The following is a 10,060-nucleotide window of genomic DNA, read 5'->3' as shown; positions in this document are numbered from 1 at the left end:
CGTCTTCATCTTCATCTTCAACATCTTCATCCACTTCCTCAGTTTCTGGCGACTCCCTATATTTGTTAATTTCATCTTCATAGAGCTTGTTGTTCTTCTTCAATCTCTGCCTCATTGAGTTCAAGGCCTTGGAGTTGCTAGTGCTCATCTTTTTCTTTGCTTCCTTGTTGGCCAGAGTTTCGTTTAGGAAATCCTCCAACATCACAAGGGTTTTGATGTACAAGATTGGAGCCTTCACAGCCTCTGTAACCCTCATAACTTTTTCCAACTGCTTGTTAATCTTATCAAAGTTGTCTTGTAGACTAACCCAGTCATTGATCTTAGTAGCATTCTTCATCAGCTCTGTGGTACTAACCATCTCTTCAAAACGCTTGTCTTTGGCTGGCTGAACAACACGTTTACGGAGATCATCGTCCTCACTATCACTGCCACCTGGAATAGCTACCACTTAGGCTTATCATTCAACAATAATTGCTAAATACGGAACTAACCAGAAAAACAAAACAAAAACCCAAAGATCTTACGCAAAAACAATTCCTTTTGGCCTTAGTTTCTAAAATTTTGATTCAACAGCCAAACACAAATCCCATAAGACGAAACAGACAGCGCCAGAAACCAATTCTCCGGCAGGAGAAGCAGCAGCAGCGGCGGCAGCACCACCTTAATCAGAAGCAAGAGCGAAAGGAGTCCACTCTGCCGGGAGAGGAGGAAGAGGAGCATAAACAGTAGGCTTTCTCTTAACGTCCCAAGGCTGAGTCTTCTTCGGCCTCGACTTCCTGTGATGCGCAGTCGATTTCTTCTGCGGCCTCGACGAACACTCAATCACCATCCCTAATCCTCCTCCTCCAATCCCCAATTTCGGAACTTCTGCGGCCTTGAATTGAAGAAGTGAATACGGAAGAATTTGCAAGCATAAGATCGGATCGGCTTCCTGAAATCGTCGAGGATGTGTATTGGTTTGTCGTCACCGTCGAGAGAACAGAAAGAAGTCGAAGAAATTTTATACCCAATCACAATAGAACACGTGTCGAAGTCGACGGACAAAAAAACATCCCAAAATAAGAAGCGTTTCTTCGATATTAGGCATTTTTGAATTAAATTAAAATCAGAAAAAAAGGAAGGACGGCCCAAGTCGTCACCATTGCACATGCTCTAAGATAGGGTTACGATATTTCGAAGCCCACCAAAAAAAAAGGAAAAAAAAAAAGAGAAGCTAGAAAACATTTTGTTCAAGTAGTAATGATAATTTTCCTCCCCTACCTCTGACTTCTCTTCATCCCTCATCATCATTACAACCTCACTTCTCTCTCTCTCTACCTTCACTTTATCATGATGATAGTGATGATGGTAATTCATGTTTCTTCTTCGTCGTCTTCTTCTCCTTCTTCTTTCTCTTCACCTCCAAGTCCCAATACCCAAGAAGAAGACATCAACACACAAACCAAAGATCAAGAATCCCAAGAAAAAGAAGATGAAGTAGTTGATTCTTATCATCATCAAGATTTTAAGATTAGGGTTCACCTTATCTCTCTCTACTTTTTCATTTAGATCCGTTCTTGATCATCATCTTATGTTTGTATCTTCATCCACGTGTGCGTACGAGAACCAAAAGGGGAATCAAGCGTCTCGGTCCGATCCTTCGCTGCTTCAAAGCGATCTTCATCTTGAAAATCACCAAATCAAGTGTGTTTTTTAATTATCTCTTTCTTGTCTTTTTTTTTGTGTTTCCTTTTCTTTTGACTACCTTTTGTATTTCTATTTACTTCTTCTTTTGTCTTCCGAATCTCTTTTTCGATTGCTGTTTTTGTTTAACTGATTTAGATTTATGAATCTACATGTATCACTATGCATCCCTATGTTCTTCTTCCGAATAATTCTACTGAAAAAATTATATCCCATATATATAATGGTTATTTTAGAAGATGTTATCCTGTAGTAATTGCTTGGATGATTGGATCGATAAAATCTAACACGATATTTTCATACATAGTATAGACAGACGAAAAGTTATTCATTAAGAATATATAAGTCTGTATGTGAATGAATTCGTGGAGTTGTCATTAATGATGCGTGTAAACACAATTATACACAAGCACATGTTTCTTAAAAAACTTAAGAAGATGAAGCATGTTCATGTCATATGCATATATAATAGTATATCTTATCAATATACTAGATCATTCCTTGCATACAAATGATTGTGTCTCTTGGTGTACAGTCCAAAAAGTTATGATGGCTAAGGTGACGATGAAATGTGTACGAACATAAATGCATTTCTCATAGTTTTCTCGTCTATCTATATTTGAAAATAGTGCACAGTATATTTTTCAGCATTTTGTTGCTCTTGTTTGTTTTTGTCGGTTTTGTCTCTGCACTCAGCAGCGAATATAAAATAAATGTTTTTGTCATTGATCTCTCAGTTTAACTTTTACACAACATACTTAATTATATGATTGTATATCCAACTGGTACAAATAATGTGATGCTCGAATTGATACTTTGAATCACCATAGTTAAAAACTAAACACAAACTTTTGCATAATTAAGCATAAGTTATGTAATTTTGTTTTAAATCTTGTATGGCCTATTATTCCGTTTATCGTGAGTGTCCCCTTGTCGTTTTGCTTAAAGAATCAGCTTGCTTCCAGTAAAATCAATTGATAATAGAGGCACTTTTTGGTTTATAATTTGTCTTCTTGTATAATATTAGTATAGGCCATCAGGTTTCATTTTCGGTTCCGGTAAGAGAATCAAATTTTGAAGAGAAAACGTTAAAAAAAAAATGGCGGTTTGGAATTTGGATGATTAAAATGACTAGTTATCAATTAGTATATATTTATATTTATATAATAGTACCTTAAAAGAGTGAGACTAGAAAAGTTATTGTAGACAATACCTTTAAAAAGAGTGACCAAAAGTTGTTTAGTGTCTATGCCAGTAAATTTGACCTGTCTTGCCAAATGTTTTGATTAACAGAAAACTAAAACTTCGAAAGTGAATCATTTCATATTGTACAAGCAGTCAAACACAATGCACAACTTATCAAAAAAAAATGATAATTTTAAAACTAACTAAAGCGCATGTAATGTCTTATATATTAACGACTGGTAAGATAGAAGAGATAACATCATATTTTTGTCTAAAAAACATCAATAATATAAAGATGGTGTCTTCTCCGTTCGACTGGCCAGCCTTCTCAGCTTATCTCAATGATATTAAGATGGAAATGGAATAATTTACAAGCTTCTCGTTGACTTTGATCTCTGAAAATGCTAATGTACTTGCAGATTATTTGACACGACAAGTTGGTACTCAACCACATGTGGTTACTTATTTAGACAATTCCTCTCCTCTCTCCCCTCCAATTGGCTTGTTTGTGCTAATTTTTTCCTTTGTTGTTAAAAAAACATCAATAATGATAAAATTATCCATTTTAACAAAATGGATTTTAATACATTTAGAAATATATCTAATTTTGAAAAATATCCATATCTAATTTTTAACTATTCATATCTATGTCTTTCGGAAAACTGTAAATATTCAGATCTGTAAAAAAAAAAAATTATTAAAAATATGAAAATGATGAAAAATTAAAAAAATGTAAAATATAATATCATACAAATAATGAAAAATTATTTTAATCTCATTCTATGTTAAAATTTAGTATATAATATAATTAAAATATTCAAATTTTAATATCAAGAACTTAAATGAGGATACAAATCCTAGATTAGAGTATCTAAACCTGGATTCAGTCATCTGGATATCCAAGTTTACGAAACAGATTGGAGTAGATTTCAGGTCAGACCTCAGATCCTCGAATATAATTACACCCTTACTGTCTTACTGATAGCCATACTTTTGCAACTCAGATTAACCTAATGGTTTTTTTCTTATATTGTTATCTACATATAAGTCTACTAAAAACATTGAAACATTTTACATGGATCTCTTTTATCTTCTTTCACTATCTAATTTTGAAGTGTTCAAGCTATCTTCTAGTGTTTTGGTTGATGTAATTCACTACAAGAAAACATGCGTTTAGCGACTATAACTTGTGACTCTTTATTCAGTCGAAAAAAATAGCGATCACTTAGCGATTCATTCACGACTGTTTCCCGACCAAAGTTACAGAAGAAGCAAAACAGTCGCACATTTACGACGGAAACAATATAGTTGCAAAACAATCGCATTTTGAGACTGTTCAGTGACAGTAATTTATAAAAATCAAAGAGTCACAATTAGCAACAATTTTGCAACGTATACTCTGGTCACAAGTTTATTTATCGATAACTTGCTAACTCCTATTTTTTGCGATGAAGGTGCTACCCATGTGCGACTTAATTGCAACTTCTTTTGCGACTGTTTAGCGTCTAACACCTGAATTAGATACTGTTTTGCGACTCTTTAGCAACTCTCGATTTTTTGAATTTGAAATTTCACATTAGAGAAATGTTAACATGTTTCTATACACATTTCCAATTTGAATTGATCAATATCAGTCATATAAACTTTGTCAAAGCTTTCCATTTCAGTATTTAGACACAAAAATTTCATAATATCTAAATCATTGTAAAGAGTTACATGTTATTTCATAAGAAGGTTTGTAATTTTATGAAAATTGCAAAACAAAGATATGAAAACAATATTTAAAGGTCATAAACTATTTCATATACTCTATAAGAAAATCATGAGTCCATATTATTGATTGATATCAATAGAACTGGTCAAAAATGATAGATTCCAAAAATTTGTACTGTGACTAAAGTCGGAGAGTCACAATAGGGTAACAATTTACGACTAACTTGTTACTAACTTTGCGACTAAATTGTTACTAACTTTGCGACTCTTGTTTTTTTGCGACTATCTTGCTATTAACTTTGCGACTACTGTGCACCTACAGTTGCGACTGTTTAGCATCTAACACCTGTGCTAGATACTCTTTTGCGACTGTTTAGCGTCTAACACCTGAATTAGATACTGTTTTGTGACCCCTTAACAACTCTCGATTTTTTTAATTTGAAATTTCACATTAGAGAAATGTTAACATGTTTCTATACACATTTCCAATTTGAATTGATCAATATCAGTTATATAAACTTTGTCAAAGCTTTCTATTTCAGTATTTAGACACAAAAATTTCATAATATTTAAATCATTGTAAAGAGTTACATGTTATTTCATAAGAAGGTTCATAATTTTATGAAAATTGCAAAACAAAGATATGAAAACAATATTTAAAGGTCATAAACTATTTCATATACTCTATAAGACAATCATCAGTCTATATTGTTGATTGATATCAGTCAAAAATGATAGATTCCAAATATTTGTATTGTGACTAAAGTCGGAGAGTCACAATAGGGTAACAATTTGCGACTAACTTGTTACTAACTTTGCGACTCTTGTTTTTTTGTGACTATCTTGCTATTAACTTGCAACGATTTCGCTACCCTTATGTGACCATTGTGTTACTCTATTTGATAGTTGTCTAATTTTTATTTTTTTTTGCCAAGGTTTAGGCGCGTAATATTCCCCCTTTTTTTTTTAGTATGTGTCTCTTTTGCGACTACTTTGCGACTCCTCCTCGTTAATTACTAGGCAAAGAATCCATTTAGGGTTTCATTATCTCTTTCTATTTTTTGACTAAGTGTCGAAAACCTCTCAAATATCTCTTCTTTCTCCTCTCGAATCTCTCCTCTTGTCCTCTCAAATCGATCAAATCTCTCCTCTTATCCTCTCAAATCTCTCCTCTTTCTCTACTCTCTCTAATGGCTGGTAGGGGTCGCGGAGGCAGATCCATTGGAGGTGTTAGGGTTCGCAGAGGCAGATCCGCTAGAGGTATTAGGGTTTACAATGGTGCAAGTACAAGGGAACCCAGTTCTGCCGCAGTTAATTGGGCCTCCAATGGTGCGACTTCACGCGGAGGTCGAAGTGGTGTCGGAACGTCGTCTCACTCCTCGAATCCATCAGGCTCTCAGTCCGTGACTAATTCAAATAGAACTATATCGTCCCAATTTCTGCCGAGGACACAACAATCGCCTCCTGCTTCTCAACCACCGCGGGTTGCTTCTCCACCACCGCGGGTTGCTTCTCAACCACTGCAGGTTGGTTCTCAACCATCACCTCCTGTTCCTCCACTCATACAAGAACAACCAGACCTAAACATGGAAGAGGATTACGAAGAAGAAAACTCTAATCCCAATCCTGCCGAAGAAGAAAACCCTAATCCTAATCCAGCCGAACAAGACTACCAAGATTTGTTAGATGTTATGCTAGCTCTTCCAGGCCGACAACATCTCCCAGTTCTGTCTGTCGATCCCCTCCCCGACGTTGAGACTCTATGGTAATTTCTCTTTGCTCTTAGTGTTAGGTTGAGACTCTGTTTTTGTTTGATTAAGTTTAGTGAAAGACTGCTTTGTTTGATAAAGTTAGAGGTTGTGTTTGATTGTTTGGTAGGTTGAGATTGATTGTTTGTTTTGAGATTGAGATTGTTTGTTTTGTTGATTAAGTTGAGATTGAGATTGAGATTGTTTGTTTTGTTGATTAAGTTGAGATTGAGATTGAGATTGTTTGTTTTGTTGATTAAGTTGAGATTGAGATTGAGATTGTTTGTTTTGTTTTGAGATTGAGATTGAGATTGTTCTCTTTGCTCTTAGTGGTAGGTTGAGATTGATTGTTTTGTTGATTAAGTTAGAGGTTGTGTTTGATTGTTTGGTTAAGACTAATTGTGTTAATTTGTATTGGTTAAGACTGATTATGTTTGTTTTGTGACAGGTTTAACAGACACAAAGGAAAAATTTCTCGGGTGATTGCTGGAATATTTAGAAGGAAATTTGATGGTCCTTACTACAGCTGGAAGGTTACTCCTAGACCCATTCAAGAGAGATATTTCAGGATATTTGCGGTAATGTCTTATAGCTTTCAAAGTTTTATTATCTCTCATAACTGACTTAGTATCATCACTAACTTAACTCAATTGTAATATGTAGCGGAAGTTCTATTGGGATATTGGGATTATTGAGGTTGTTAGAGAGGGGTTCTTCAAGATAGCCAAGAAACGAATGAAAGGCATTGTTAGTTAAGCTAAAAGCAGTGGTAAACAACATGTTTGGATTACCAGTGCAGAACTGTGGGCTGAGATGTGTGATCATTGGAACGAACCTGATGTAATGGAGAGGAGCTCAAATGCCTCCCAGTGCAGAAACTCCGATCGTAGTGGTCTTGGAGTCCACAAACACCTTGTCGGTCAGAAATTATATGTGCAAATTCATCAAGAAATGGTAATTTAACATTGCTTCCATGATTTTAACACCCTAAACACCTTGCTTCCATGATTATAACACCCTAAACACCTTGTTTCCATGATTTTAACATTTCATAATTTCTTTGTAGGAAGAAGAATTGGGCCGTCCGGTATCATTTGCCAAAGTGTTCATGAAGACACATACTCGAGCTGACGGATCGTTTGTTGATCACAAAGCTAAACAAGTAGCTGAGACTTATGAGAAAACAATAGAGGAGAGACTGTGTGAAGTGGACGATGATGGTCCAGAAAATTCAGGGAATTCTTCTGGACGTTCAACTCATCGTACTCTCAGCATTGATGAAAAGAATGATATCTTTCTTAAGGTAACTCCTTAGTTTCTTTATTTTGATGAGTGTGTATGATTATTCTTAGTGGTAACTTTCTTTATTTTGATGAAAAGAATGAGTATTCCTTTCTTAATCCATATTTTAGTTTTCTTAATCCGCATGGTTTCTTTATTTGCTGAGCATTTGATTTCTTAAGACTTGTTTCTAGCCTTTGATGTTTTTCTTTGTTTTAGTGTACTCAAACAGATGAGAAGGGAAACCTTTTTGGTCTTGGATCTCTTGTTGAGACACTTAGGAAAGGGAAAATGAAGGAAAGTTATGCAGAATCTTCTCCACATCACTTCTCGAGCTTCATGAACAACTTCGCAAGAAGATAGCTCATCTAGATGCTGAAAATGCCCGACGTGAGAAGGAGCATCAAGAGCTTCTCATCTTCGTGAAAGAAAAATATCCAGCATATGATACTATTATTGCTTCCTTGCGACCAAGAGTACCAGCAACAACACCAGCAACCGCATCTAAAGACTCCACACCTGAAGACATCATACCACCAGCCACCGTGTCAGGTACTCACCAGCCACCGCGTTAGACACAACACCAGCCACCACATCCCCTTTCTCCACTTACTCCAAGTTATAAACATTGTCTTTTCTAAAAAAAAACATCAATTGCTTGTTTGAGACTTTTTACTTGTTTTTGCTTTAGGATGATCTTTTTGGTTAATACAATGATTATGATTATGCTAATCTTTATGTTTAATGAATGATTATGATATCTTTTGTGGTAATTTGGTTTTCAATTTTAATTTATTGTGATTCATTCCAAATTTGATAGATAAAACCGGTTTATTATATGCTAAAATGTCACCAAATTGCGACCAAATTTATTTCTATGAAATTATCAGACTAGTGGCAAAATCTATATAATAATAACAATCTGAATAAATGCCAATAACAGATGCGATTTTTCGTCGTACCTTTTCGTGAAATAATTTTTTAATATTTATTTTTAAAAAATCATACAGTTGCGTCTATTCATTGTAGAGTTGTGTTTTTTACCATAAAAAAAAATCATATGGTTGCGTCTGTTCAGTGTAGAGTTGTGTCTTTTCACCATATCTTATTCACAACTTTTCGTTCTAATAGTTATATTTATCTACATGTTTATGTCTTTTGAACTATTTGTCTCTTATTAGATAACTAATAATTAAATCAAAATTTTTAATATTTATTTTAAATAATCATACAGTTGTGTTTGTTCATTGTAGAATTGTGTCTTTTACCGTAAAAAAATCATACGGTTGCGTCTGTTCAGTGTAGAATTGTGTCTTTTCACCATAGTTTATTCACAACTTTTCGTTCTAATAGTTATATGTATCTAAATGTTTATGTCTTTCGAACTATTTTCTCTTATTAGATAACTAATAATTAAATTGTTTGCTGACACAAAGTTTTCGTTTCAAGCTGAAACTAAATAATATGAACTTTAATATCCAATATCCAACATTATTCTATAATGTAACTAAAGATTTTAGAAATCTATAATAATAGCAATCTGAATAAATGCCAATAACTGTTGCGATTTTTCGTCGTACCTTTTCGTGAAATAATTTTTTAATATTTATTTTTTAAAAATCATACAGTTGCGTCTATTCATTGAGAGTTGTGTTTTCTACCATAAACAAATCATACGGTTGCGTCTGTTCAGTGTAGAGTTGTGTTTTTTTACTATATCTTATTCACAACTTTTCGTTCCAACAGTTATATTTATCTAAATGTTTATGTCTTTTGAACTATTTGTCTCTTATAAGATAACTAATAATTAAATTAAAAATTTTAATATTTATTTTTAAAAAATCATACAGTTGTGTTTGTTCATTGTAAAATTGTGTTTTTTTATAGTAAAAAAAATCATACGGTTGCGTTTGTTCAGTGTAGAGTTGTGTCTTTTCACCATATCTTATTCACAACTTTTCGTTCCAATAGTTATATATATCTAAATGTTTATGTATTTTGAACTAATTTTCTCTTATTAGATAACTAATAATTAAATCATTGTTAGCTGACACAAATTTTGAATAATCAAATCAAAATTTATAATATTTATTTTTAAAAAATCATATAGTTGTGTCTGCTCATTGTAGAATTGTGTCTTTTACCGTAAAAAAAATCAAACGATTGTGTTTGTTCAGTGTAGAGTTGTGTCTTTTCACCATATCTTATTCACAACTTTTCTCTCCAATAGTTATATTTATCTAAATGTTTATGTATTTTGAACTATTTGTCTCTTATTAGATAACTAATAATTAAATCATTGTTAGCTGACACAAAGTTTTCGTTTCATGCTGAAACTAAATAATATGAACTTTAATATCCAATATCCAACATTATTCTATAATGTAACTAAAGATTTTAGAAATGATTATATTAATAGAAATATTTAATCAACTTTAATTATGTAACTT

At 33.5% G+C, this 10,060-nt stretch overlaps 1 pseudogene; it reads left to right on the top strand.

The window, feature by feature from the left end:
• Positions 1-1,407: 1,407 nt before the first annotated feature.
• LOC147938467 (uncharacterized) lies at positions 1,408-1,921 on the top strand (annotated as a pseudogene).
• The last annotated feature ends 8,139 nt before the right edge of the window (positions 1,922-10,060 follow it).

Source organism: Camelina sativa, chromosome 9, assembly GCF_030686135.1.
Source record: "Camelina sativa cultivar CO46 ecotype springtype chromosome 9, ASM3068613v1".
Lineage (NCBI taxonomy): Eukaryota > Viridiplantae > Streptophyta > Magnoliopsida > Brassicales > Brassicaceae > Camelina > Camelina sativa.
The sequence above is the reverse complement of the archived record's forward strand: the minus strand, read 5'-3'. Positions and strand labels throughout refer to the sequence as shown.